This window comes from Periplaneta americana, chromosome 15 (genome assembly GCF_040183065.1).
Source record: "Periplaneta americana isolate PAMFEO1 chromosome 15, P.americana_PAMFEO1_priV1, whole genome shotgun sequence".
Classification (NCBI taxonomy): domain Eukaryota; kingdom Metazoa; phylum Arthropoda; class Insecta; order Blattodea; family Blattidae; genus Periplaneta; species Periplaneta americana.
In genome coordinates, this window is record NC_091131.1 from 183227813 (window position 1) to 183236568 (window position 8756).

The following is an 8756-nucleotide window of genomic DNA, read 5'->3' on the forward strand; positions in this document are numbered from 1 at the left end:
CATTTAGAAGCTTTTTCCTCAAAAGTCTAATAAACGGCCTATTACATTCTTTTTTCTTTTGACTGATTTTTTATGAAATTTTCTAATTATAACTTTACACTCTTCAATAAAATTGTTGCCATCCACTGAGAAGAGGGATAAACTAGCCCACCACGTAAAACGATCTCTATCCATCCTGTTATTATTACTCCACCTGAATCTTCTACTGGGGCACTTGTAGGGTGGGGAAGGCGACATCGTAATATTAATAGGCGCAAGCGATTTTTCACTTCGACGTGCAGAGGGTTATTATAAAAAGTCCTATCCCACGAATTTGGAAAAACAGGTTTTCCAGGGCGTCCTGATTGAGTTTCCTGGTCATTATGTAATCGATTCCTTTTTCTTTTAAATCGCTATAGACCAAGAACACTTTCAAGCTCTTGCTAGAGGTAAGGAAGCCATTCTGAAAAGGTAGAAGAGTATTTTTGCTTCTGACTCTCAGTTCTTTTATTGTTTCCTCCATTCTATCTAATATCTCTACTTGTTCCTTGTGGTTAATCCCGAAGACACATTTCAGTTTATTGTGTATAGGATCTTTCGGAATTCCCGAGTTCATTACATCTGTGAAGTCATTTATGAGTTGAAAAAATTCATGTACTTCTTCACATTCGGGTATCAAATATTTAATCAGAGCAGCAGTGTAATGTGAAAAAAATTCCATGGCAGGTGCAACTCTTTGGCTATCATTCTCTTGGACAGTAATGTGACCCCAATGTAACTTCGGGAATAGTTGCAACTCTGAAGAATTGGATTTAATAATCCGTCCAATTACATTTTTTCTACTACATTGCCATTTGCCATTCAATTGAAACCCACTGTTAATAAAATGGTTCCTTAACAACTTAATCAGGAGGGGCAAATCTGCAAAAACCCAAATATTTTTGTCTCAAGCAGGATTTGAAAAGCAGGTTTGATTTACATTTATTTGTAACTTATTCCACAGTCTTCCATTGCCGCCACCCAGATCAGAAATTTGCTCTGAAAACTGACGCTTCAATTTCTGATATAATATCGAACAATAGCTCTATGTTCATTGTTTTATCGAAATCATAATAGATGGGCTGCTTCCACTCACCTGTCAATCCTCGGATCATTACAATTTAAGCACTTCTGTGAGGACCCTCGCGATTGTAACAAATGACACCATTGACATTCATCTCATCAAACAGTAACATTGATAACTTATCCATTTCACTCAAAGACAACCCCTGTTCTTTTAAAATTTTCAGTAACTGTGTAAGAATACCGGGAGAAAAGGGCAATTTTTTTGTCCAACACTTTAGGGTAGCAACGCTTGGTAGAGGATTGTAAGGCTAATGCAGGGATCATGTATTGTTCTTCCCATCTTTGCTTCTTTTTCCCACTAATAAGCATTTTTATTTGCCTTGGAGTGAACACTTTAGCTAATAAATGTTTTACTTTTCCATTTACTAAGTGATTTAAACACTTTCTTTGTCAAATTATGTTTCTAATTTAGACTCTAACTTTTCAATGTCTAATTTAAGTTTTTCATTTTCTTTACTTAGTTCTTCATTTTCTTCTTTTGAGATTCAGCTCCTCATTTTCTAATGAACAGATGAAATATAACACACCCAATGGATCGTCCTGACGCACTATTGTCTTTGCATCTAATTATTGTTCACTTACCTCAGACAAAACCTTTTTCTGCAAGTTCTCTCTTCTACACGTTTACTTCCAGCACTGTTTATCTCACTGTTTTTCACATAGCACACTCGTAAAATCAGCGACGGTTGGGCATTTAAATTCATTTCTTTCTTTGCTGGTATGTTCAAAAGCTCGGCATTCAAATCACGCTCATAGAAATCAGATGTGAAATGTTCGGAACAACTATGTGCAGTTTCAAGATTAAATTTGTCCTTTCGGTAACACTTAATCTCTAAATCTTTCGCAGCTTTGGATCAGAGGGAAACTTATGATAAATAACACTCGAGCCTTTAATTTTCCTGACACTCGCTCACCACACAATTTGGCATTTTTCATGCTATAATAGTAACAATATAGGCCTATTATAAGCAGCACACTAGCAAAGTCTATACCAAAATCACAAACACACTCCACGTTTTCTAAATTCTAGCAATTACTAATAAAAGCAGCACAAGCCAAGGGGATGAGAGTGGAGTGTGTTCCCGTGGTGACGTCACAGATTTACAGCACCTTCACTTTCTCTTTAAGGCTGTTACGAAGGGACCTGTGAGAGCGATAGCGACAGACCGTCCACTGACCTTGCCTAAAATGAAACTGTTCTTGTGTTTGTTGTGCATTGGTCATTATTAGAGGGCGGATCTGTGTGCGGTTAGAAAAGAAACAATGAATGAATGAATGAATGAATGAATGAATGAATGAATGAATGAAGGAAGTGCATTTATTGATACACAATTATACAAACTCATGTACACAAGATCCTTTGCACGAGCCTATATGGCCATTCGTGCTGTAACTATGCACAGTTTGCATTTTCAAGGAAAACAAAAGGATACTACTAATAATAAAATAGTAAAACAACAGTTATTGTTATTATTTCTATTGTTACCATTAATTATCACAATTATAACTGACCTAATTTCATACCAAATTTCACAAAAATAATAAAACTAAAATAAATATAAAAACTAAACAGGTTAGACGTGTCGCGATCAGTAGCAACACAGTCCATCCATACTCAACTTCAGGGACAACGCACACAGATCCGCCCTCTAGTCATGATTGTCTTTTCTCCTAATTCCATTGTATTTAAATTTTTTTACCTATACAAACTGTTCTGTTTGCGATTAATACAACACAGCGACCACTCTTCTGCTTAATTCTTAAGAGTAAATCATTGTGCGAACGAAACAGAGCAAGTGAATATTTATTTTCACATTATTTTCTCTTCAGAATTGAAGTACCAGTATTATGCACTTGTGTTTGAGCTGTAACAATGTCAGGTTTCTTACCCTGCATTCGAAATAATGTCCCTCTTTTAGTAAAAGAAACGCTACTACTTTTCACTGGTGATTTCTCAGAATTATTGAAGTCTCTACATTAATAAGGATATTACAAATATGTTATATTACCGGTTGTTCTGTATGGTTGTGAAACTTGGATTCTCACTGTGAGAGAGGAACAGAGATTAAGGGTGTTTGAGAATAAGGTTCTTAGGAAAATATTTGGGGCTAAGAGGGATGAAGTTACAGGAGAATGGAGAAAGTTACACAACGCAGAGCTGCACGCATTGTATTCTTCACCTGACATAATTAGGAACATAAAATCCAGACGTTTGAGATGGGCAGGACATGTAGCACGTATGGGCGAATCCAGAAATGCATATAGAGTGTTAGTTGGGAGGCCGGAGGGAAAAAGACCTTTGGGGAGGCCGAGAAGTAGGTGGGAAGATAATATTAAAATGGATTTGAGGGAGGTGGGATATGATGGTAGAGACTGGATTAATCTTGCTCAGGATAGGGACCAGTGGCGGGCTTATGTGAGGGCGGCAATGAACCTTCGGGTTCCTTAAAAGCCATCCAGTAAGTAAGTATTACAAATATGTAATTACCACAGAGATTTTGTTCTGTGGAATATCAATACGATTATCGATACTTGAAATATGAAAATCTCCATTCACGATGTGTGTTGATGTCCATTGTAATATACAAGTCAGCAGGAACATCGCCAGCTTCCAAGGTGAGAGTGGGGCAGATTAAGATTTTAAAGAGCTTACAGGAAAAGATGCAGACATAATAAACTATAAACATTTGTATTGATAAGAAAATAATTGATATTTAATTAATTTTTATTTTATTAATAGAATAGGAAATACAATACAATATTAAACGAAAAATTCACTATATGGAAGAGTTGCAAATAATTTATAATTATTGAAAAAGTAATTTTGTTGGGTTCATGGCAAATTTTTTCAACTATTATTTGAATAGAGTAATCGTAGTTTTCAAACACAAATTTGTAAATACACTCATCACAGCCAGTCCATTTAATTGGTCCTCTCCCATAGTGCTTCGTAGCCATGTCTTGATTCTTCACAGACTGCTGAAAGAACGCTCTACTGTACTGGTGGTATATGACTGGGCGAGAATATCATCAGAGCCTTTTTCGTCGCCAGAAAGAAAGGCCGTCTCCTTTAAGACTTGGAAGATGACAAGGTCTTTTAGTTCTTCACTATTCAGTTTCCTTGTCTTTCTATATTTTGTACAAAAGTTCCAATTCTGCTTCTAGGCCTTCCAAATGGTAAAAGCTATAGAATGAAGCTATCTTTTCATGAGTAACATGTGTGAAGGATGGATATATATATATATATGTCGGTGCAAAGGCAGGTGTATTGTCAGTAGAAAACCGTAATTCTAAAGAAGAAATAATAGAATTCATGTTGCTGCGGTGCTGCTGCCTACCGAAAATTCGTGGTATATTCAGATCAAGTCCCAGTTGCTCGACGATTTGATTGCATTCTTTTAACTCTTCATTGGCGATTTTCTTCTTGATCCTCGCGATAGTGCCTAACAATTTCCACAATGCGTCGAATGTGCTGCAGGTTTTGACGATATCCAAGGTCTTGGATTGGAAAGTATTCACTACTAGTTCTAACACTGTAGAGTACTTCGCGATCAAAATGACAGCCACGATGAATAACGACTTACAAGCCACTGAATGTAACTGAAAGGCGCTTTTTCTTGTGGCGGCATTTTCTTCGATGGAAAGGGTTTCTAACGCCTGCATTATTTGTACCAAGTGCTTCTTAAACACTCTGATGCCAGTGGCGACTGATTGGCTGAGGCAAGTGAGGCCGGGCCTCAGCCACTTTGCTTCCTTAAACTCAAAATTTTAGTGGTGTTTAGTCGTATATAACATATTATATTAGTTATTTCACTGAAGCATATAGAGTTATAGAAGTAGAAAACTTTGTGATGTATATAAACCTGTCTTGCAGTAAAATTTGTTCCTGAGACCAGAATCGCTCATGCCGGGTCTGACTTCTGCATTTTGTATGTTTCCACAAGTTTTAAGGTTACACTCGGAAAGCTGAAACTGAGGCACATTTCTTGTGGCCTCGTGGCCTAGCAGATATTCCCCCACCCATCAGCCTTCACTTTTCCCATTCAGAACCCGGTCTTTTATCAATGCTGGTCTCAAGTGTCGGTTGGGATGAGAATAACAGTGGTGAATCGTCGTGTGATCCACTGTGGTTATGTGTTTCGAGAAAATAGAAATCGAAAGATATGCGAGAAATAATGATTATAATTGTAATAAATTCATTGTTAGAGTATTGTTATTGATAAGAAATAATATTGAAAAAAGGAAAGTTTTAACTTAAGACAGACCTACGCCATCACTGACAATTTTTCAGAAAGATAGTCTTAAAACGCGAGCTTTTAATGCATCCTGGTGTGAGTAACATAAATGGGTCTTTGGTAATGTGGTGAGAAATAAACTTTTCTGTTGGTCGTGCTTGTTGCTGTCAAAAAACAAAACGAAAACAAACAAAAAAAGAGAGAACAATGTGTGTACTGATACTTCAGCAATCTGAAAAATATTTTCAGGGAAATTTCAACACATACTTCTTTAGTTGAGCATAATATTCGTTGCTTTATAAAAATTAAATAGTTAAGCCTACTGAAATCAACTCACAGCATAGCCACTTATTTGAAGATTGACATATTATTTTTCAATAATGATGATGATGATGATGATGATAATATAGTAATAATGTCAATCATAATAGTGTCATCCATAATAAACATTTTATACAGAAGGCAGCCTGCTTGAACTACTTACTACAGGCCTCTCCGAGGATTTCGGTCACCAGCCACTACTGTCTGAATGCACTTGTTTTTCAAACAATCTGGTCCTGCATAGGTGTGGGATGTTTGGTAACAATTTTCTTCTCAATACCGACTCGCGGAAAACGTAATAATGTCCTTTATGGTTCCTACAGTATTGCAGATTTCCGGTATTGTGTTCAGATCTTTTACGACCAGATTTAGTTTGTGTGAAGAGCAATGAAAGAACAATGAGTTTTAATAGTTTTCCCGCAATATTGTTGGACCCCCACATTCTTTGCCATACATCGTAGAACAGCCATCAAAACCCGAACCCCACGCATTTCTCGGGATCCAGTTCTTAGTTTGTGACAAATTGTTTTTGCGTCAAGCACTTCCAGTTCAAGAAAGCCAACAAATTCCTCTTTGATTTCATCAGCCTCTTTGTCAAAATATCGCAACCCTACGGATAATTGCTTCTTTCCCGAAATATCTGCGGTTTCATCTGCTAATAAGCTATACATACACACATATTTCATCTTAATGACGATGATCTCTCCTTTATAGTAGTACCACATAAAGAAACGATTTCATTCTGAATCTGAAGTGGCATTTTTCTTCCCATGTTAAACATGTTTTTTTTTCAGTGATTGGTCTCCCGTACCTATTCGTGAATGGCATGCATTTTTCAGCATTCTCTCGTCATTATGCTTATCCTGAAGCAATAAATCGTTCTCCATTTTTGTTTTTCCTTTTTTTTTTTTTTTTAATCATTAAATTGTCTAGGAGGACAGCTGCCCCTTGCCGGTCCCTTCTCCCTGTTGACACCCTTGCGAGTCAATTCAGATAAATTTGCTAATGTTGCAATTGATGCAAATAGTTTGTAATATTTCAGATGCATGTGGAGGAATTGCGAAAGGTAAATCAACACATACAAGAAAGGAGCACTGATGAAGAGTGCAGGTACATTTTCAAACACTGTTTATTACAATAGAGGAATAAATTTAACATAAATGATTATAAAATTAATGAAGACTAGCTTAGTACAGTATTAAGCACATATCAGAAGATACGAGTATTACAGTCATTGCAAAGAAAATGTTTTAAGGGTACAAATTGTACCTATATGTTTTTTTCCTCTTTAAAAGGAGGACTTAAATGAGTTGCTTTTTCTTTAAACATGTTATTGACGATATTGTTAACTGACTCGATTCTTATATCAATTTCTGCTTAAGAAGGAATCAATAACTTCGAAAATTATATAACAATGACTACAATAAAACCACTATGATCACTTCAAATCATCAATTTGTGTTGTTTCATTAAGTCCTGTAATTTAATTTTTTGTACATTTCAGTGTGGATGCAGTCTTCCCTTCTTTAGAAATGGAAGATCCAGCAAATAATAATTTGATTCCTGATTTGTTAAATTTTCTGGAATTAAGGAGAACTCAGTATCAATCGGTGAAGAACAACTCTGAATCCAAAGGTAAAGATTATTGAATTATTTTATATGATGTTTTATCTAATTCTGACTTCATAAAATATTTTAAGCAATGCTGCATTGAATGTGACCATTTTTAAAACTTAAAGTTTTTTATACTTAATTAAGCTTATATGTTCATCTTAAAATTAACTGATGAGTGCAATGGAGTACGGTATCTTACATTTGTTTACAGCAATACTTGAGGTCCATATTGGATAATTGTTTATAGCAATACTTGAAGTCCATATTGGTTAACAAATGGGATTAAAATTACTCCTGTACCTAATAGTTCGAAAGTTTTGAACGGTCACTTTTCTTGTTTCTATTTCATATTGACACTCTACTACAGTAATTCTTAGAGGAATATGTCATAAATATCTCGAAGGTGCTAATTTTTATGCTAAATTTCTTAAAATACTAAAAATACACACTATTACGAATTCTTTCAACAAGCAGAAAAATGTATTATATAAAATTATAAAATACAACTATCAAGTTACATTTTTGTATACAGTATATTAAATATGATGAAACATTAAAATTCCTTAAAGTAACAACTTTCAAGGCTTACATACCGTACAGTGTTAGTTGTTGAAGCTTATGAAGTTGAGTCCCTGGGTTAATATATGCAAGTGAAATAAAGTGAAAACATTCGATATCTCACTTTTAATTTTACTCAATTAATACCGATAAAATGACATGCTGTAATTTAAAAAAAAAAAAGCTGTATAATGACAACAATTTAAAATATTTTATTTTTAACTACGACATAGTAAAAATAATGTGGTGTAATATTTTTATCCATTTTGAATCTTGCGTACACTACTTTTAACACGTGAATATAATTAATTGATTAGCTAGTGCACTTACTCGTGTTAATTATGTAAGATTTGTGCGGCTTACAGCTGTTTCAGTGCTTCACGCACCATCTTCAGAGCCTACTAGATCTCGGCGTCATCTCGAACTTCCCTGCCTGTTATGTGGGTGTGTTTGATTGTTGAAAGGTGTTGAAGAGTGGAGTCAAATAGTGTGTGTATACTGAAATTAATCTGTGTGTTGAGAATTTGATCGGGGTGTGTTTTAGTGTGTTTGTATACTTCGTATTGTTCTAGTGTGTTGAGTTTTTGGTTCTTAGGTTGTATGTGTAGGATTTCCATGTCCGCATTTATGTTATTGTATGTATGGTTAGCATTGGTTATGTGATCGGCGTATGTAGACGACATACCGGTACTCATACTATACAAAGGAAACAAAAGACAAATACACAAACTACACCAATACATAAACAAATTACACCCAAAACTTCAATACACACTAGAACTTGAAAACAAACAACTCCATAAATTTCCTAGACATCATCATAACAAAAATTGACAACAAACACACCTACAAAATATACAGAAAACCAACAACCACCACCACCACCACCACACACATACACAACACATCTAACCACCCCATACA

At 35.3% G+C, this 8756-nt stretch overlaps 1 pseudogene; it reads left to right on the top strand.

Moving 5' to 3' along the window:
* The window catches only part of LOC138715570 (kinesin-like protein KIF23), a 28495-nt pseudogene extending 21150 nt beyond the window's left edge, over window positions 1-7345 (top strand).
* The last annotated feature ends 1411 nt before the right edge of the window (window positions 7346-8756 follow it).